Source organism: Hippoglossus stenolepis, chromosome 8 (assembly GCF_022539355.2).
Source record: "Hippoglossus stenolepis isolate QCI-W04-F060 chromosome 8, HSTE1.2, whole genome shotgun sequence".
Classification (NCBI taxonomy): Eukaryota; Metazoa; Chordata; class Actinopteri; order Pleuronectiformes; family Pleuronectidae; genus Hippoglossus; species Hippoglossus stenolepis.
In genome coordinates this window covers 20330195-20353241 of record NC_061490.1, presented here as the reverse complement: position 1 = coordinate 20353241, position 23047 = coordinate 20330195, and the positions used below count along the sequence as shown (strand labels likewise).

General features: G+C 39.8%; 1 protein-coding gene across 1 annotated transcript in view; it reads left to right on the top strand.

The window, feature by feature from the left end:
• Positions 1–23047, top strand: part of LOC118113339 (B-cell receptor CD22) — a 1629935-nt gene that overhangs the window by 1596086 nt on the left and 10802 nt on the right. The gene's annotated exons all lie outside the window — the stretch shown is intronic.

Sequence of the window (23047 nt, the reverse complement as noted above, 5' to 3'; positions counted from 1 at the left end):
TGTGCTCACTTATTATAACAGCTTAACTATGATATACAATATTTCTACTTTTAATTATTCATTCCAAGATAATCTTTCGACTAAAATATACACTGGATTATTTACATCTGCTAACATAATGGATATTGAATATTTTATTGGAGAAATCTGTGATGGTTGTATTTGATAAGTTTGTTAACTTGATTAATTATAAGTGTTTATAATGCACTATAAAATGTGTCTGAACATTAATGGTGGCGCTGCACATTTGTGCTGTGACAGACAACATATGTTGTGATGAAGACATGATCAGTCAGCCATGAAGTCAGGAGGTGTCGCGCTGCCGGAGCACACATTTTCATCCCAGTTTAGAAATATAATACTCACAAATCATACAATCTGGTTGAAATTCATACTCTATTTGAAAGTATAGTGTTCAAAGGTTCTATTATAGGCTTGTCAGCCAAGAGAGCCACTAAAAACAAATGGAACAGTCAAAGTTGTCATTTTTTCCCTCTGCAAGACTTTCCGCCTTAAAAGTCGACGGCAGCTGCCTCCTGAGGCCTTTGGTCCGACTCAGTTCTCCAGCCAACGTTAAGCTAAAGATTAAAAGGCAGAAACTTTCTTTTCATTCATCATTCACTCGTGTGGCAGTTTCTGTATTTGTGATGCATTTGCAGAAAACAGACGACCTGTTAAAACTCGGACAGGTTGTGCTGCGTCCACAAAGCCTGCAGGAAACAAAAGCTGTAACTTGACCTCTGGCAACACGAAAAAAACACTTTTCTTCTCAGATTGGATGTTCTGCTCATTTGCTTGTCAAAATTAAAGGAAATCCTTCAAAACGCAAAGTTCATGTGGTCATTCATGTAATGTACGTTATGCTATTACTATTAAAACTATTAATGGCTCAGGTCTAATTCCTTCAGATGATGTGTTGCTGATTTGAGGCAGATTATTTGAACAGATGATCTTGTCTAATGATCCTGGATGAGGGGTTCACACATATAATCTTAATGTCATGAATAGCCAATAAGAGTGAGCTGACCAGGAAGAGCCTAGAAACATGGCTGCCTATAGCTTAAATATGACTTTTGTTTCCTTTAGCAGGTGGAAAGTATAAAGGACAAACTTGTTGAATGATGGCACCGATATGTTTATTGTGTCTTGTCGTTTGTGCAAAACATTACACAAACAAGCACCAACCAGCTGAGGCCACCGCTCGACCATCTCCATGTTTGTGTTAATTTTGAAGTTTACAAGTGCGTGTGTTCTCCCATTAATAATTGGTTACATCTGTCATTATGTCTCCAATGTTTTTAAACTCAGTTAAGATATTAAACCCTCGTGTGTACGGCAGACATTAGATGCTACTTAATATTCTCATCATGATGAAACTTTTCATAAAGTCATTCAATCAATTCAATCATAACATTCAATCAAGTTACAGCTGAATAATGTATGAAAACTTTGCTTACATAACATACAAGCCCCAACGTAACCGAGCAGTTTTAACAAATAGCACGTTCAAGATGCCAGTATACAGAAGCCACATCAGTAGCCTCTGTTAACTGGTTAGTCATAAGATTAAAGTCCCAACTGTTGATTCAGACGGGGGGCGTTAACCCTCACGACTGCAGGCTTGATGTGAACTCCGACCAGTGACAGGGCAAAGAAAGTCTCTCCCTTGATTTCCCCGTGCTGCTTTTGAGCCACGAGCTCGACAGTTTATTGATCCTGCGCTGGTCTAATCAGTAGCCTTGTCACATTATAACAAAAGAGAGCCTCGCCAAAATGAAAGCAATTTACTTCAGCCCAGTGAAGATTGCAGGGCAGGCTGTGGTACTTTTCTTTCCCCCGTCATAGAGAACCTGATACAGGCGGCGGCGGTGGCGGAGCTGGAGCTGAAATCAAAACAATGTCTCAGCGTATTCAGCCTGGCAGGGTGAAGCTGGGGGCAAACTAACACTCGAACCGATCTTCCATCTTAGAGTCGCCCACCGAACGAACGCTGTTATTCAGTCAAACCTGGTTGTTAGGACAAATGTTAACTGAGTCTAAACAGATCACTGAGTAAAGAAACATGAGAGTAAATGGCAGAGGAAAGCAAAAGATGTTGGTGATGCAATAAAATAGTGACTATTTAATAATGAACAATAATAATATTAGTTGTCTGTTTATCTTTACATGACTTTTTATATCAAAATGGTGACTTTGCTTTTTGACAGTGAATCCTGATGTGCAGGTTAGACACATGCACAAATTACAAGACTCATCAAACATAATCCTGAACAGTGAACATGAAAACCAATGTAACATACTTTACTCTTTACTTTGTGTATCTGCTCAAGAGAAGTTAATGGAACACAAATTTATGGAAAAACAAAATATGTCAACTAGTGAGGCTACAGATAAACAACAATAAACACAGTTGTGATACAAATACTGTAGTAAAAAAATTGCGGATCTCTGGAAAATACAGAGATCCGCACCTAATTGTACACACTCATGAATTAACCCACTAAATATGCATGACTTTAATTTAGCCAACAGTTATTCCCAGGTTCAGGCTCCAACCCTCCACCACACTTTGTGGAAATTGATTTAGTAGTTTTTGCATAATTCTGATAAAATCTACAAAAACAGACGTGGGTGAAAACATAACCTCCTTGGCGAAGGTTATATGTAATGAATGAATAATAATGAATCTGCACTTTCTCTTGTATAGAGATATTGCTATATTCTGCATCAACATACTTTCATGTGTGTATAAGGCCATCACTTACACAGATGTATAAATAGTAACTACAGTAATAATAATGACTTTATTTGCATAGCACTTTTCAATACAAGCAACAACGTGCTGTACAACAAACAATATGAAGAGTAAATAAACAATAATAATAAAGAGACAGATAATAAAAGTCATAGACGTCATGTGATAACAGCTTATTTATACAGATGTGTCTCAAGAAAAGAGATAAAACAGGTAACAGATTCTGGCAGATTGTTCCAGAGTGTAGGGGCCCTCACAGCAAAGATCCCCTTTGGTTTTCAGCCTGTACTTTTGGAATGGCTAGCAACGCCTCACCAGAGGATCTCAGACTGTGTCCTTCTCCTAGGAAGATAAAAGGTCAGAAATACAGGGAGGGGCCCATGTCTGGCTTTAAAAGTAATTAAAATAATTTAAAAATCAATCCCAAAGTTAACAGGCAGCCAGAGCAAGGACGCTAAAACAGGGGTGATAAGGTTCCATTTATTTGGATTGTCTTAAAAGCTCTGGTCAAATGAAATGATTTACTTTTTTAACCCTCGGTTCATCACCGTCTTGCTCACAGGCATAAACATGTTTTTTTTTTTTTTTTCAAATAGCATCCGAATGACATTGAGAGCCGTCGCTATGCAACCGAGGGAACGAGTGCCTTGCTGTGACCTAGCAGGTGACCCAGTCTTTCTGACTCTGTAAGCAGAAAAACGCGGGATGTGAGCTGACACTGCACCTTCAAAAGCAGAAAAAAATAAAACCAACAAAAAAATGCATTTGTCTGCGCTTCTCCGTGTCACACACCTCACCATCAGCGGCGTTCCCCTGTGAGAATGTTTACAGTGCATCCCATTCATCACGGCCTCCTCACAGTCTAATAAAAATGCCTTTTCAGGTCGTATTTTCAGACTGTGGATTTAAAAAGTGCTTTTGATTTTGGTCGCCTGCCCTGAGGTTGGTCTGGAGTCCCTCACTGCTCCTGTGGGTTGGAGATCTCTTTGGACTTTGGGTGCAGGGAGCAAATGGCCAGGGTACAGCTGGGAACATAATAAAGTTACTGAGGTGAAAGTTCTATTGTGAGGTCAAAAGCTCATCTGTGCGCTGCTCGGCTCAAAGTGGCAGGAGAGACATTTAAAGAAGAATCAACTCAGGGATATTGAGATCAGTCTGAATCGTTATATAAATATACAACACATTTAAAGAACATGAAATGTGAATGCTAAGTCAGGATTGAGAGCTTAGTACATCTCAATTAACTCCATCCTCTAACAGACTGTGATTGGGTTGGTGCACTTTGACCAGTGTGACCAAGAGAGTCTCCCACAGAACAATATTAACCTCAGAACAGTTCAAATCACAGGCTTTCAGGTTTGTTTTACTAAGAAGCAGGAGACGAGGTTTCATAGCTTTTCTTTCTGAAACTGGAAAAGTGACCTGCAGTAACTGAGATGCAGCGGCAGGACAGAATCCTGACGCTTCGCCACCGCTGCTGCACAAAGAGCTGCTCACCTGTTTATTCTGAGTTCAGTGAAGCTCGACTCAGTGCGCAGAGGATCAGTTGTTGACAACAGCAGTTGGTTGTCATGGTTACAACAATGAATGGTTGAGGTTAAATAAATCCTGAACCATATACCGTCCTCACTTCACGCATTTTGTTATTCTATCACAACGTCACCTCACTTCCTTCTTGGCTCACGTCGTTGCCACTCAAGTCGTTTTACAATAAAATGCAACTATGGGTCATGATAAGATGTTCGCACTGATAAATGATGGGATTTTTTTCAGAATAAGACACTAAAGTACAAGCAATAACCATACTGCAACCAGAGTTCGTCATTACCACAATTTTTCTGTAACTTTAAACAGAAATGTTCTCATGAATCGATAGTTCTGTTGTTTAACATAACATAACATATGCAGCAAATTCTTCCTTCATGAAGCTTATAATATTTAGGTTAAGGTTAAGTGGTTTCAGAAAGGTCTATAAAAGTTATACTCAAGAATTGTATTGATTCACTGTATATTCAGGGATATCATTGATATTTTGTATAGACCATTCATCTCTGTAAGTGTAAAAACATCTATTCCTCTATCCATCCATCTATAAATGCAAATTCTCTCAATTCTGCCGAAACATGTGAACATCCATGTTCACCGTGTATCTCTCCTCCCTTACGGCATCCGTGAGCCCTGATTTCCATACCCATGTGTTGTTATAATCCTAGTAATGCAGAGAGGGTAATGAAGCATCTGCTCATCTGCCTCGGGGTCATATATAAGTACATCACTACCGTGCCATAAACATGAGCTGCCTTAACCTCTCCTCTTATCACAAAACTGGCAAAGAAAAAAAAGAGATTCCTCCAGAACTGTGGGTGTTGCACATCTGGCGAAAGAGCAAAGAAGTAACACCGAGACTCACAACACAAAATACGTGACCCTGAAAAGATACGAATATTGCACTTACAGATGCCTCTGACTCCGCATCAGTGGAGAGATGCCTCCATTGAGTAAAAAAGAAACTGTTTAAATGGTAGGTTTATAAATATTCTACTGGATCGCGGTTTTCTTTTTTTTTCTTCTTTTCAGAAATGATATATTTTGGTTTTCTGCTATTTTACATACAATTCAGCCAGATCCGACTGGAAGATAGAAATATAATCATGGGATCGACATCAGCTCCAGAATGACAACGAGATGGATTATAACAAATGGAGGTGCCCTGTCGATAATCCCATGAGAAAAAAAGGGGGAGTCACTGGACCGTGAATGGGTTTCCAAATCAAATGAAATGGAACAAGGGGCATGAGTTCAGCAGGGAGGTGAAGAATACATGAGCAGGATGGGATTTTCTGTTCATCCCGTGTCACATAACAAAGGCTGTGAGGTCAAGGCGTCTAATTAGAAGTAACCCACGTGCATACAGTGTTTACTACCCCACATTATTGAATATGGATCATTATTCCAGAGCAATAGTAACATGATTTGAAGGGTCAAGACACTGAGCTGGAGGTTGTAGGGGAGGAAATACAAGGAACAGAGTTTAATTCAAACGTTCAGACCGGCTCTATTCATCTGTGACCGATAAGGCTTTATGTTACTCCTGATGGCCTTCATCAGTTTGATCTCATTAGAGCCGACGTAATTGACTGCTTGCATTAAACAATGACCTGGGCCCGTCATTCTGTTCTCTGTTCCACAAATTAACCTAAATTAACTGCATTTCCAAACCCTGAAAGCAGATCTCCAATAACTGAGTGACTGAGCTGGAAGGAGAGCGGGGGGAAAAAAGAGCTGGGAAAAAACCCCCACATCCATCATCATCCAAACATGGGTAATGGTAATTGAGAAATTGGCCATTCATAGGGAAAACATTGTTTCAATTTGGATGTTTCCAGAGAAAGACAGAGAGAGACACTGCTGCTGCTGCTGCAAAGAAATTTCACAACATCGAGTATATGAGCTGCATGTAAATTATACCAGCATGCAGCAACTAGGTGAAATAAAACCACAATGTCTTTCTGCTCTGCACCAGATAGATTTTCTTTGTGTCTGGCCTGGAGGCACGGAAATAATCATGGAAATGTGCAGTAAGGAGCCTTCAGCCTCACTCCTCCAAATTGTCCTATTACTCCTTAAATGAAGCATAGAATGGTCTGACCTTTTATCTTTTTTTTATTTCCATGTAATCATTTATTTTTATTTATGTTAATCTAAAAAAATATTTATCTTTTAAAGCCGAATATGATGTTGCAGCACAGCCCCACATAAAATAATTTAATCATGAGCCTAAATTCAGGGTTACTAAAAAAAAAAGTGCTGCATTGATGAGAGTGGGAGCATAAAATTCATCTCTGCAACAATTTCACATCATTTGACATTTCATATCATTTGGTTTGATATTATGGAGGCTGTGGCCTTATCTTCAGTTCAGTGCCTTTTCCAATTTGAGATACACTGCCTTCCTAATTTTACCCTCATTTGTAAATGTCACTTAAGTAGAAGTGATGGAAGTAATTTGCAGTGGAGTAAAAAGAAAGATAAAAGAAAAGGAGGAGGAGTAAAAAGTGAAAGTGGGGTGGAGGCCACATAGTGACAATAGATGTCCACTGAAAAAACTGCATCGCCATGTTTGGTTATTTAAATATGTAAAGATAAGGATCACATGGGTTCCCTGCAGAATAATTTTCAGGTTAGATGTTTCCGTGCTTGAAAAACATCTGCTAAGTCACAATAGACAAAGTCAAGCACAGGAAGTTCTTCTCTCCCACAGAAAACACTGCTCCTGAAACACCTTGTTAGCATTCTGGGCTTTTTCTTACCAAGGACAGGTAGTGGAACCGCCTAGTGGCTAGTTTGGCTCAAATTGGTACGAAAGAGCCACAGACTGTAAATAAAGATGGACGACACATCTGTACGTCCTCCCCTTGAGCAAAAATTTTGCCAAAACATCCTGGATACGGTTGCTGCCATCTTGAGCTGGTGACATAATTTGGAGCCAGAGTTTGAACTGAATTAATGGAGGTGAAGCGCTGTGGCATCTGGGTCCCGTCAAAACATGTGTTCGACCAATCACAAGTCAGTCTCAGCTGTCAATCATGACGTTTCACTTGATTTGTATAGCATCAAATTACTAATTGAAATCAAACTAGCCAGATCAATTAGCACTTATACATCAGTGTGACAAGAACTACCTAAAAGACCATTGTTACCATGGCTACAGAGGGTATCACAGATACCGGGGGGGGGCTCTGGGTGTTTGGGAGGTGCCATTTCTGACAAACTCTATAAACAGTTGGCCAATCCCAAAAGAGAGGGACAACTGGCCAATCAGAGCAGACTGGGCCTTTAAGGGAAATGCAAAGAGCTAAAATGTTACTTTTCAGCCAGAGGATGAAAAGAGGTGCTGCAGAATTTATGTGTTTTTTGAACATTATTTAATCTAAAGTAGATTATTGGACATCCAAGAACAAGAACCTGTAAATGGCAAAAATATGGGCACATAAAGAAAATGTCCTTGTATCTGCCAGGATCAAAAATATCAAAACCCTTACACAGATTGCAAAAAAAACAAACTACTTATCGCAACCTTAAAACAAGACTGATTTCTTATTTCCTGAGGACGCTGACAGACCTCTCTCGTATGACAGCAGCGACGGTTTGTCAAACTGTCAACATTTTGCACTGTCTGGTCCATAGGAAATAAATCAAGTCTGATGCTGTCGTCTGACAATAGCTGATTCCTCGGGGATATTTCTCAGCATATGGCACCGGGAAACGCTCAAATCCAAAACAAACTACTGAAAATGTGATCGCACAAGGACCAAAACATCATAAAACAAATTAAATCATATTTTCTTTTCACACACACCAGAGGGCCACCGCTTTACTTCACTCTCCCCTCCAACTCTGAAGTAATACAGATCTCAGAAAACAGCCATGTTCTGCCAACATGTCTGCTTTGTCAACCCGCAGCCGATGGCACTACTTACTCTGGAGTGTAACTGGGAGACAGTCGCGACGCATCCTAATGCCTGTGTGCATCTCATCACAAGCGGAGCCAGAAATCCTGAATGAGCTGCCTCTTCTCGGTGATGTCAGGCAGAGGCGTGACCTTCCATTATTAGTCTGTTGTCGCAGGCTTTTTTAGTCAATGTGTCACACACACTCTCCCTCCCAATCCTCCACAGTCACAGTGTGTCCCGCAGGGGTTTACTTTGCCCTTCGTGTCTTAAACGGGGTTAGGGTTAGAACTGGCTATTATGCGGCACATAATTGCACTTCGTCATGCTGCAGATTGTCCCAGTAGGGAGAGTTGCAGTGAGGGACGTTCTTATTTGAAGGGGATATACCGGAGGAATAATACCTAGTCATAGCAAATCCATCTTTCTGTCCCCAGAGCAATGTTATGCATTCAAGCAAGAATGTGCTGCACCAGTTATTGCGTGTATATGCTAGCAGGTGCAAAATAAGAGGTCTGGTGTTCTCCAGAGGATGGTAATTGGTGGGAGATCTCATTAGGGTGAGTCGGGTTGCCTGATGGCGATGGGGGGGCAGGCAGGAGGAAGTGATGGACAGAAGGAGATGACCTCACTCTGTCACCAGCAGGAAGCTCTCAGCAGCAATGAATCTTCAGAGGTAGTGAAGGGTCGCTGACTGACAGGGAGCAGGCTATTTTTCGTGTTTATCTTCAGTCTTATTCTATATCTCTGATGTTACATTACAGGTGTCTGCACTTAAACTATGATTCTACTCGAGAGTATAAAGCACAGTGTTTTTTAAATGCTTTTCAAATCATACGGATAAACTCACAGTATAAATCCATCTTAAGACATAAAATCAAAATAGAAACAAATAATTTTTAGGATCTCCCTGATATCAGTTTCTAATTCATTTGTTCATTGTAGTTTAATTACGCACAACTTGCAGGACAGGTTTATTAGACCATGTAATTGTAATGCTGTCCATCAATGGTAATATAAGGACTTCAACAGGAAAGAATTTGAAAATGTATTTCCATGTGTTCGTCAAGGAAAAATAACAGGGAACCAAGAACTGTACATTTGATGATACTGATTTGTATTCATATGTTGTTGTGTCTGCAATAAAGTTGAATTGAATTGATTGACACCTCTGACATGAACGGTTCATGGTTTTTCTATCATGCTTCATTTTGGGGCTGTGTGTTAAAACAGGAGAAAAGTAAGATTGAAAAACACGAATCCTTGTTAACATCAAAATCAAATAATTACACAGCATCTTTTGTTAATCCGTCCTTTTCGGTGATGCAGCATGTTCACCTGCAGACCTGAAAGCTGTTGTTCGGTTGTATTCCTCTTTTTACGAAACCGGACCATCGTCAACATACTGTCGTGAGTTTAGTTACGTGTCCTGATAATTGGTCTCAGACAAAAGCTGTCAATATTATTCTGCAGCTTTTAATTTTTTCTCCACTGTAAAGCCAAAACACAGCTTGGCTCTGGGAGGTGACGGCCAACAGTTGCTTGTTAATGCCGACGCGTTTTGGCAGAGCGTGATCCGAGTTTGCTACGAGAGAGAGAGAGAGTGTTGATTGATGGATTGCTAATTGTGTCCTTGGTAGGCAGCAGATGCTCCTGCACAGATGCTAGGAACAAATTAGACTCGCTCATGAAGGAGGAGTTCAATTGGAAACATTAGTATCTACACAACAGTATATAAACAATTAATGAAGGCTTTGTGTTTCCACCATAACGGAGCTGCGAGCACTCATTAAACCTGATTTCATATGTGTGTAAAAACAAGAGGTACTTCTTGTTAACCCCAAGTTGTATCCTTACTTTACATTTGGCACAATTTTAGAGTAATTTGTCAAAGATTTGTTGGTGTAAATATTTAACGAATACTTTTGCCATACAGCATCTCTTCCCCTCCACTTCTCAGATCACACTGGCAGGACAGGCAGCCAGGACGCCCTTCTGCCCGGGCCACGTCCGCCAGCTCTTCACGGGGGGGATCCCAAAACTCTTCCAGACCAGGTTGGATATGTCATTTCAGCAGCATGTTTTTGGGTCTGCCATAGGATCTCCTCCCAGTTGGACTCGCCCCTCCGCCACGAGGCACGAGATGAAGCCAAAAAACGCCAAACAAAAACAAAAACTGGCTGTTTGTAATGAAGAGGCAGAACAGCAGCAGTTCTTTTCCAAGTTCCTTTTTGAAAGTAAAAGCTCAGTTCCTCCCATAGTGTAGCAAAATAAAAACATTTCAGCTGCTTGTTATCCACCATTTCATGTTTTGGTCACGAACAGGATCTCGTGACCAAATGTGAGGGTTGGATGAGAGGAAAGCTTCACCCACAGTACGAGCTCCATCTTCATGAGTTTGGTACAAAATCTTCACAACCTGTTAATGCTTCATGTTTTAATGACGACACCAATATACTCCAGTAACCTGCTTTTGACATAAATCCACATTTTTCTGACGAGTTGTATGTGATTCAGACTCTGATCCCAACAGCTTCAAACTCTGCAAACTGACCACACTGATAGAACCATATAATTCTGAGGTCAACAACAGGACTCAAGCTGTTCGGTGGTCTGATCCCCGTCTCCCCAAATTCCACACTGTAATAACAACACTACAGAAGCTATTGTACATCTAAATTATTCAGATTGCTACCGGTGTCTTTAATTATTAAAACAAATTAGAGCATTTATCGGCCTTAATCTTCTAAATGTTTCTTTAAGATGCGTCTTTAAAACACCTCTGTTACTCAGAGCTTTCCTTAAACTGATGTTTTTTTTTTAATCCCAAAGGCCTGCAGGGCAACAACGTCATAGATTTTCTTCCCAACTTTTTCTATCCACATAAATGGTTATGTAAACACATGGTATGCCCCTGTTATGGTTCATAATATTTAACAGAATAGCAGAGCTTTCCATACTTACCATATTTCCCCAAATAGTGGGCCAGAGCCTTTATTTACCTCAAACACAGAGGGGCACAGGCTCTTGTTTGAGGCATGCTTGTGTTAGAGAGAGGCCTTTAGGCTTGATTGGTCACATTTTAACACAAAGCCCTGTTTGCCCTCTGCTCTCTGGACAGCGGGGTGGGTTTGCAGTGCATGTGACGCACGTGGAGCAAGCAGAGCAGAGAGGATGTGGAAACAGTGAACCAGGCGAAGTGAAGATAACAGCAGTGCTTATTTGAGGTGGAATAAGGGGATAAAGGCCAAAAAGTACTTCAGTAACAGAGAATCGTGTTTAAATGAAGTTGTGGAACTTCCTGCAGTGGACCAACATTTAAAGTCACTTGATACAGGTTTTTATTTTGATTTGAACCAGATTTCACAAACTCAGACGTCAATCCCCGAAACACGTATGATTTTAATTAATATACTTTAATAATTCTCAGAAAATTCAAGATAAGTGTTGAAAATGCCCTATCTCATGATGTTAAAGTAAAAAACCAACAACCTGGATTCACCCTCACTCACTGTCTAGTTTTCTTCTGCAACTAAGTGAATATTTATTCTTTTTCCAATTCCCAATTGTACATTAGAATAATCCACTACATGTTAACAATCATGTTTGCGTTAAAATATGCAATAATTAAGATTGTATAATGCCGGAGGTCGAGTTTGCTGTTTTATAGCCACAATTTTTCTCTGTAGGGGGTAAATACCAACATCCCCTCTATAGCCTGCTAGTTTTCCCCACTGGTTGGGTGATTTATATATTCTCATGGAAAAACCCTAGGAAGCCCTTATGTTTTCTGTATCATAATTAAGTAATTTTAGTCTTTACTTCCGCCCTATGACTTGCTGGTGGATCGGTCATGTCAAACTTATGATGTGGAGCCAAATTTTGCTCAAATCAACAAATCTCTATTTTATTATCAAAGAATATTCCCGAAAAACCACAAAGCTTTGATGGAGTTTGCCAACACGTCATATATAAAGTACCTTAAACAATGTCTTCCAATGTGAAGAGGCAAAAAAAAAAGTTATTTGTGTATACAGTGTGGACTCATTTCATTTTATTACATTATTTATTATATATTTCCTAAGAAAATAGGGTCGAGGGTGAAGAATATATACGATACAAACTTTCACTGAAAGAAGAGAAAAGATCTGCATGCTGTGCACATGCTGTAAAGTGATATATATATATATATATTCCCTTGTGTAACTGCAGCAAGAACTAAAGTGTTGGAGTAATTCTGTCATCTCCATCTTTTATGTGTTCACTCGAATTCATAACTAGGCGAGTTTTCAGCGTGGAAATAAAACCAAGAATCTTCGTAGTGTGGGGTTGACTGAGTTATTCCTTCCCTGAGGTAGAAATTAACATCACCATTACTCTCTGTCCTCGCAGTCGACCACAGAATTAAAACTGCATTCACAAATTACAGTAATGGGCCCGGCTAAAAACAGCAAAATAGGTTATTATGACTGTCAGTAATCATTTAAATACACCGAGTGCGGCTGCGCTTTCCACATTCTGTTGCATTCCTGACATAAAATATAACCGAGGCAAATGATTAAAACCCCAAGACACATTATTTAATAAAGAACCTGTGAGTGTATTTAATTAAAGCTTTCGTCAATATCCACATTAAATGCTCCAGTTAAAATATTTGACCATTTTAATGGAGTGAGAGAGTGATGCTTGTGCGAGGGTGACACTCGCTGCTCCGCAGTTAGTTTGCGTGTGAAGTTGAACAGAAGGTGTTAGATAAGGCAGCGATGGTGGTGGCTGCGCTTTTAAGGCTCCTTCCTTTCAATTTGTCTCAGAAGAAAATTCTTTCTACCAACATACAAAGGATTGTTTCAATCAGTCTCTGTCTTGTGACTGAAAGATACACAGGCTTTGATGCTGCATTCTTTGAGGATGATATTTATACATTATTTATATATATATATATATAATTATTTTTTCTTACTGCAGGATTGGTCCAAATTAATCGGATACCTTGTTTTCTGATGATTTTTTGCATTCATTTTTCAGGGTGTGGTGGAATGGCATTTATTTTTTCTAGTTTCAGTTGTATCCTATTTGAGAGTGTAGAAAATATGCATTATAACAAATTTAATCAACAAATCGTTTATTTAATTAGTAATGTTTTAATGTCCACTGTATAATTATATATTATAATTTCAAATTTCAAAAGTTTGTATTTGTTTGGAGGCGCTATGGCTCCGTTTAGGGGTCAAGACATAACGTGAAGCAGACTCCTGTTTTCCCAGCAGCCACATGTCTGTGTGTGTGTGTGTGTGTGTGTGTGTGTGTGTTTGTTGCTGTTGCACTAACAAAGCAAGATATGACCTTGAACTCTTGATAGACATGTTTGCTGGTTTCTTTTAGCCCTTTCGAGTAATAATGACTAATTTCTTAATAATAAAAACAAATGAATAGATTATAGATTTTGATTAGATTAGATTTCTTTTAAACTATGTTGTATTATTTTATTCGCAGTCTTTGATTTGAAATGTTGAGACATTATTTTGCTTGTTGTATTTTAGATGTTTTGTTTTCTAGCTTTTATTTGTAACAGCTGTTTTGAACGGTGCTATGAAAATAAAGTGATCATTTATTATTATCCAGTAACTAAAAGACTTGTTTGGTGCAGCCCTATTTTTAGATTCACTTACACACGCACTATTTATTTCCTTTTATAGATATTGTGATGGTTACCACTAATAACACGGATACTAATACTATTATAAGATGCAAGAATTTCAGTCATAGATAATCTGCTGCATATCAATCACAGGATAAAATGCTTTTCTCTCCTGCAGCCCCACTTAATGACTGAGATGGATGCATGTTGCATATAAATCTCGCTCTTTCTTGCCATGAAAATCTGGGAAATACGACCTTTTTCTTGGTAATAAAGAGCAGGCAATGAGATGTAAATAGTGAATGCATGCAATCACTCTGCTCCATTGCCACCCGTTCTTGAAAATCACTGAAGACTCAATAAGAGCTTTTATCAGAGGCCATTCAGCCGCTGCCTTCTTTCTGATGAAACGTGCTGATTTCCTCTGTGCTGTGCCGAGCGCCCTCAGCCCCTGGCCGCTCCGAGCTTCCAGGCAGCTGGAGGTGTCTGCAGCTGCTCTGCCCTTTGACAGGCTGATCGCTGAGCCTGGCGTCGCTCATGTCACTCACTTTCCCCTCAGCCAGTTTAACAGGGCACACAGGTGCTTTGGACTAATCTTTGGCCTAATAACAACTGACTGACTCAGGAAACGGGCACAGGCTCGCAGTGAAAGTCACAATAGATTGGAGTGTCAGCGGAGTAATGGAGTAATAATGGTTGAATATCAACTCGATGTTCTTTTCACCTTAGCTCACGAGGGAGTGTAAGTCATTCTGTAATGAGGCCTGCTTGGTTACCTCTGAGCCAACAGCATTATGATACAGTTGGATTCTGGACATTAGATTTGAAATATACATCAGAAAGTCAAGTATAAACATTCCTCCTAAAATAAACAATGGAAGGGAACCAACAGGGTAAATTAAGAGGCGAGCGCAGGTTTTCATTTCATCGTGTTGTACTTCTACACGTAAAGTGAAGCAAAGGTGAACAAATGTCTTCATTGTATCTCAAAAAATATTCAATATTCTCCCTCCTCAGGCGTAGAAATACTTTGCTTCCAAAACTTTCTTTAAGAAAAGTAATATTCATTAGGAGAGACTGCCCATGACATAAGTGAAGCGTGGGCCATGTGAGTGTGGGCCTCTGCGCCTGCCTCCGTGAAATGTAGTGAAGTTAAAAACCGATGTGGCGCCGAGCCAAGGTGCCCTCGGAGCCGCTCCACCTCCTCGTCCTGAACACGCCACGATCGAGAGTCCAGACACATCATGATGGCGAGTTCTAGAAGTCCAAACAAATGGAAGCTGCCAATCAGCACCGATTCTCCTCAAACTGCACGACGTGCTGCCTACAGAGCTGGAACTGAAATCATCTGTGTGTGTGTCTGTGTGTGTGTGTGTCAGTAGTTCTTTTCTTATATTAGCATGCATCAATATGGAACTGACTATTTGGACTGTGTTTGATTTATCTAAATGGATGTATTCACTGAATCTCCTTATACTTCGACACAGACCTTTTAAATTGTTACTTCTTACATGTGTAAAAATCATAGATTTCAGTTTTTATAGCCTTGAGTCTGGCAAGTGTTTACAAGTTCTATTATTTTCAGTATCTGCATTTACAAGCCTATTAGAGACCATATTGTAAATAAAGATGGACGACGTGACAGCTCCCCAAAAGTGAAGCCAAAGCGTCTTGAGCGCCACCTGGTGGCTGGCTGCAGTAAAGGTCATAAACCCTGCCTCCTCCATGTTAGTTGATGAAACATGGGCCAAACGAAAAAGTCAAGTGCCTAGATGTTTTCTGTCACTTATCACACTGATGTATTTTTAAGTGTACTTTATGAGTAATTTGATGCTATAAAAATGGGGTGAAATGCCATGATTGACAGCTGAGACTGACTCATGATTGGTCGAGGTCATGCAGCAGCGCAACCTTGAAACCACGGCTCCATCTCCTGATTGCTACTCTGCCGACTCTGGTTTGAAAAGACATCATCGGTGCAAAATGGCAGCATTTTCAACCCAGGATATTTTGGCTTCATTCTGGATAGTGGGAGGAAGTGGAGACGCGTCGTCCATCTTTATATAGAATCTGTGTTGGTGACAGCCACAGGTCGATACAGTCAACTCACCACTAACATGTCTTATCTGTGTGATGATTCTCAAGGAGTTTAACATTCGTCCGAAGCCATTTGTCACGGTACGGTCGTTATGCAACTCTCAGCAGTGCAGGACTCTAACCTCAATAAGTAACTGCTGTCAAAGACCTTTTGAACTGGACTTGATTGATTTTACGTTTCTTAAGACACATACGATCAAACACACTAAACCATTAATGACAGCAACACCTAAAAATGTCCATCACAGGGTTCGAGCCCCATCATCACTTCTGCATCCGTCACTCAGCCTGTTGTCCGTGTCCGTTTAAACAAACACAAGCTGCTGTTATCTGATGATGATGATCACCGCCCGGGAATGGACAAATTCAAATCCATCACAGAGATGCTGCAGATGTATTCATTAGCATCTTTATGTTTTCCTGTTGGCAAACGTACCAGTCGAAGCTTCTGTGCAGCTGAACTTGGATCTCTGAGATTTCGAGGTTGGGGGTTTGTTGCGTCAGCCAACATCTGAGGCCGTTAATTCCACATTCCAACGTTAAGTGGAGATAAAAGCTAAACAGAAGTTGATTGACTCTGCTGGAGCTCAATGTGCTGTAGCTTAGCTTATATTTCACGGTTATGGTATTTAAAGAGGGTGGGAGAGATTAAACACATGAGCTACACTTTCACTCTGTTGACTCAGAGTTAATATAAACACATAATTCAAACTTGAGTAGGTGAACGCTGAGATTTGAATATTTAAGATGCAGGTTTGATCTTGTGTTGTATATTTTCATGTTGTCATCCGAGTTATCTGCCAAAACTTCATCTATCTTAACCCATCTTTTCTCATTTCTCTCGGCTTTCTTCAAGCAACCCTCCCTTTTTTTCTCCATCATCTACATTCTTCACCTCCTTTCATAAACCCCCTGCATCCTCTCAAGTCTCTGCTTCCCTATCCTCCCTCTCTCCTCCTCTCCAGGTACCGTCTGGTGACATATAGAATATGGATGTAAATGTGTCCTGAATATGAAAATTCTTAGAGAGTTCTTCCTTTAATGGCTCGTGTCATTCAGAAATGAATAGTTCTCAGTTGAGGTTTCAGTAGAAACTCAGGTGACATTGATGACAGGATGTTGAGCTCCACACTCAAAATAAACCGTATGACTCATATTGGAGCATGATGAGAAATGTCAGTCACATGTTTGAGGGGGTGGCACCTGGTCTGAATTTGATGGCTGGTCCTTCTGTGTGGAGTCTGTATGTTCTCCTCGTTTCTGGGTCTTCACGGGGTTCTCTGGCTTCCAAAGACATGCAACCTAGGTTGATTGGAGACTCTGAAATTGCCATTAGGTGTGAATGTGAGTGGTTGGTTGTCTCTATAGCTCAACTCTGCAATACGCTGCTGGTGACCTGTCCTGGGTTCACTCAGCCTCTTGATGCAAAAATGGATGGATGTTTGAGATAGTGGTTTGTCCATCAGATATAAGAAAATATCAATTCACAGCACATATCTCTTACCGCTGTTTCATTACGCTGAGTATTTTCAATATTTTACAGATGAATCATTCCATTAGTCAATCGAAGTAAATTGAAGAATATTTTGAAGAGCTAAAGCTAAAATGCCCCTAAAAAGAGAAGAGATTGTTCGTTTGCCTCTAATTTTAGGGTTATCTCTTTTTCTCAGTTTTAAGTAATTGCAAATTGAACATTTTGGGAAGCTTGGATAATTAGACGAGAATCTGTAATGGGCCATTTTTTTTGGTGCAATTTTCTGACCTGAAAATCACTGAGGGATTAATTGAGAAAATCAACATCAGATTTGTGAATTCTGAAAATAATAATTAGACGCAGTCCTACATTAGACCTTAAGACTTATTCAGAAAATACTTGTCGGCAACAAATTAGGTTCCTCCATAATTAGTCAGGATTTTGTAAACTTACACTAATGTTAGCAATAAATAAGCGGAGTTGCCAGTGATATTTGTGGTTTGTTGATTAATTAAATTCTTCTTTCCTTTAATTATTTAATTTTAAAAAGCTAAATGCTGAATTAAAATCAGTAATTAAACCCAGCGGTGGCCTAATAACACAGAACTGTAATTCACATGTTACAGGAAACGTGCTGAATGTCAAGGTGTCGTACTAACAGGCTTCCCGTTGGAGGAGGAGGTGTTTGAGACTCACGCTGCTCCAGAGCGGACGGCATCCAGCGAGGGCAGCACACAACGCCAACGTTTCAGAAGATGATTTTCCAATTTCCGTCAGGCGAGTATGAAATCATTGTGCTGCCAATATCGCCTGCCAAGCTCGAGCGACAGAGAAACACTACAGCTAAATCTTCTGTTTGTTGTACAAGGAATGGAACCGTCACCTTCCTGTATTTCTTAATCACAGAGATTAATTCAGAAGTCGATTCTGAAACGCTGACGGGGAGAGGAGAGAGCGCGGCGCGGGGAAAACAGGCATCAAAGTCAGAAGTCTTTCAAATCATTTCCTATGTATGAGTTTGGCAACAGGAGCCAGAGCAAAGTAGAACAACCAGTGTTGTGCTATTTAAACTCAGAGGTACAAAGGAGACAAACAGAGGCTGCCGGTCTGTTTTAAATATAACGAGGGCGCACAAGTTTAAGTTAATACAGTTTCTCAAAACCCTGAAATATGAATGCATGATGAGCATTTTACATATTGATGCTGAGGCAGAGTGAAAGATTCAGAGAATGAGGAATCTGAATTGGTGAGATTCATGACATAAAGCTCAGTGGTGTGTGTGTGTGTGTGTGCAGAAGACATACACATGTGTGAGTGTGCACATGACAGGAAGGAGCCAGAGAGGCAGGAGGATGGGAAGGGAAAGAGTCTCCGTGTGCAACCTTCTGTTAAGATTTGGCACTGGACGATTCGCCTCATCCACTCCCATCTCGTTACTGTGACACTCCAGCCCATTAAATAGAATAGATTATTGATTTTGCTCTCTTCGGCTGCGCTCAGATTTTCCATCAGACTCTCTGTGCTGTAAGAGCAGTGCGAGGGGAAAAGCACAAGTTATTATGTGCCCTGCCACACAATGATGCATCACGTATACAAATGGGGTGCGTTACATGGAAAAACCTTGTCGCTGCGGTTATGTACATCTCAGGGGGCTGAAGGGTTGTCATGGTGCTCATGCAAAAAAATGAAGCCGGCGCCCCACATGTGGAGATTTGAATGAGAGGAGACGCACATGCTGTTTTCATATCGATCTTGCGTCAGAGAAAAGACAAGGTGAGCCTGTTTGATAATCGACGCTGAGAAAAACTCCCTGTTCATCATCAGACCTGGATATTGAGCGATGACATCACACTCCCGTGTGCCCATCACACACACTCGGCCCTGCTCTCCACCTGAAGCACAATACATCACAGATATTTTCTCATATGTTCTCGAAGTGACTGCTCTCCTGTTCTTGTCTCTGGGTTTTTTATTTTGTCATCTTCTTGTATATATCTTTGTCTAATGGAAGCTGAAGTGCCGTCGTGTTCGGTATTGAACTTTCATTATTATTCATTACTCCTCCGCCAAGGTGGTTAAGTTTTGTCTGTGTTTGTTTGTCTGTTTGTTATTTAGCAGGAGGGACGGATTACCACCAAACTTAGTGGAGGGAGGTGGTATGGGTCAGGGAAGAGCTCATTGAATTTTGGTGCTGGTCTGCATCAGCAGGGGGATCCTCTTTCTTGAAAATTTTTCATTTTTAACATTTTTCGTTAATTTCTCCGATTGCTCTTGATGAAAAATTCTGGCATGTTTAGGGAACTGATATTTATGATTTTCTGCAATGTGGTGCAAATCAAAATCCAGATCTATTGAATTGAAATGTGTTTCATGAGGGGTCTGCTGGGCCTTGGTGGAGATTTGTCCCATCTGAGCGTCACTCATATACAGTATTTCAGTTTGAAATGATCACAACTACAGCTACCAAATGTGTTTTAGCATTTTGGGACAGATTTATCATCACTTTTCAAGCAAAAATACAAAACATTTCCTGGTCACAGCTGCTCAAATGTGAGGACCTGTTGCTCCTCTGTGTCGTATATGATACAGAATAGAATAAATTCAAGTTTGGGAACAATGGCCAATTAAAACAGGCAATTTGAAGGTTTCACTTCAGGCCACTGGGATATTATGATGTGCATTTCTCTGACATTTTTTTGTCATAAACAATTAATCAATTACTGGCAGAAATAATCAGCAGATTAGTGAAGAGTTTAGACGTTAACTTCCATGTCTGAAATTCTTGGATTAAGCTTCATCATAGTGTTTAATGGCCTAAAACTGATTGCTTGCATGTTTTTGTGAGGGAAAAGTTTACTGAATGCTAGAATATATTAAAAGACTGTGATTCTCTAGTCTCTTTATTTCAGAAGTCTCACCAGGTCAAGTTTCCATCACAGTTATTACATTTTCACCATTGATGAGATGGCGGCCGATGCCGTGAAGATCGTGGCTGCAGCTCTCGGGGAGGGGGAGTGAAATGCTTTTCTCTTTGTGCGATGTTTCCTGTTTACGTGTTGTTCACCTGCACTTTTATGTTTATTCAACTCTTCACGAACCCTTTTGATAAATTTTCACCTTGTTAGATGAAGTTTTAAATAGAGACACTGTGAATACTATGTGAGCATAAATTCTCCAAATCAATATGTAGTACTGTAAACTGCTCTGTGCTGATTAACCAGAATTCGCAACAAACAACAACAAAAAGAGGAAGTGGGATGAAGTGCATCTGCGTGCAGATACTGTGAGAAACTGCGAACGCTATCACTGTAATCAGAACACCTACAAGAAGCTGTTTTCTGTCTTGCATGATAGGGGATGCAATTTATTTTTTTGCATCCCCTTTCAAAGTGTGGAAACTTCCTTTTTCTGTAAAGTCTCATTCTCGGAGTGAGGCTGTGTGTGACAGACTGATACAAGTGGGTCCTCTGAGGTAAGAACAAGCTTCTGTGGTTATTTATCTCCTCATGATGTTAATCTACTAGAGTCAAATATAGTGTTTCAGAGGTTTTATTCACAGTATATACACTGATTACAAACTGTATTTTTTGTGGATGAAACAAGCAGATTTTTTTCTGAAAATTTGAATCCAGATCACTTAATAATAATAATAATAATAATAATAATAATTTAAAACCCTTTTTCGTCCATTCAGTTGAAATACTTTTTTCCAAATGAAAACTCCAACATCAGTTTCAGATGTCGTAGTTCCCTGAAGACTGAGATGAACCCAAAGAGCCAGATATGACTTTTTAAACAGTTTATTTCAGACTAAAGGTTCAAAAATTAAAATGTAACAAAGACACTGTTATGTTTGCAGTCAACATATTTTATATGTGTTCTGGGGTTTCTTTGAATAAAAGTGATATGAACAAGTAGCTAATGTCAAATAAAATTAAAAAAGAAAACAGAAAACAAACTATATTTTAGTTATTAAAGGAAAAAAGAAACTGAACTCTGAGATTAACAAAAACTTGTGGCCCAAACATTCCATTTTAAAATAATTACATTTATTTTCCTTTAATAAATGACAAATTCTGCGTAGATGTGAGATGACTTTTGTGTTTTCAAACCACAACTTCACAACCATCTTGAAATGAGGAACAAAACAAAGACAAAACTCTAACTGTCAGTAAAAGAAATGAAAAGAGGAAGAAGGAAATTCTGAGACAAGCTGAAAAAGAACATTGATCACACGTTTTACATTAAAAAGAAAAAGTTCTGTGATCTTATGATGTTTTTATCCACTTTTCAGTTTTTATTTGTTTCAGAAATCCAGTTGTAGTCCCACATGAGATGGAGGCTCAGACAGTCACGTGGTTGGTTTTTCTGGCCCTAATAAAACGTAAGGATTTTATTTCTCCACTTTGAAAACAATGTTTTATATTTTTTCCAACATTTGCATTAAAGATTAACTGACTTCTCCACTTGTGTTTTCACCGACAGATGTTTCTACAAGTAAGCCTGGAAATCCCGTTGAATGTATGTACAATAAAAATTAGTGGACAAATGTGTCCTTCATGCCCCGAGCAACCAAGACTCCTCCGGGTGGAAATATAATTAATAACCAAACATACATGAAAAATGAACATTTGAACAAACATCAGTGATAAAAACTACAGAATCCATCTTTGAGATCATTTTAGTTGATGTGTATTTTTAGTTTGGTCCATGTCCCATTCACTAAAATTCACGAGGTGAGATTTATACCGCAGTCAGGCACCAGGGGGCGATCTAGACACTTTGGCTTCACTTTTAGTCGATGGTTTGAACTATTCTAGATCAGTTATGACTCTAGAGCAGTTTGGCGATAGCTTCACTCTACATAGTTTCCCAGTCAGGTCTGCTACAAAAATCATAAAAGAATAAATAATCGAATAAAAACTAGACCTACGCAAAATCAGTGAATGAAGTAAGATAAAAGTATGTTTTCAGCTCCTGACTCAGTCTGCTGTCTGTCCTCGTTCAGGCTGTTTCAGAGCCTCAGGACTCTTGTTTCAAAAGCTTTGTCCCCAAACTTTGTCTTAGTACAATAAATCGTATCAGCTGGACTGATGAAGAGGAGTTTAGGAGCTTCAGGAGAGGAGCTCCCTTTACCACTGATTGTTGGATATTTTGCTTTGTATTATATTTTGCAAAAAACCTATGTAACACAGACTAGAGGGAAGAAAAACAATAAAATCATAATGTGCCTTCTTTAAAGAAGATTCTGCTTCCTCTCTACAGACCCGCCCACTGAACCTAAACTGTCTATGAGGTCTGAGGTCACAGAAGGTCGGACCATCACCGTCAGCTGCAGTGTTGAAAGTTTCCCACAGTCAACTCTCACCTTGATGAGGATCGACAAATATCATCAGTCTTCAAAAATCACTGAAAATAATCTTAATTCACGACCCATCAACTCTCTCTACCACAAGATTAATGTGACTTCAGCCGACGCTGGCTGGTACGTCTGCCGTGCCCAGAACAGTGAGGGATCAAAGGACAGCAAGCAGAAGAAGTTGGTGGTGAAATGTGAGTGTTTCAGCTGCGGCTTTTTTCAACCAATCACATCAAACCAAATCTTCCTTTCAAAAATCTATCTTTGAAAAAGT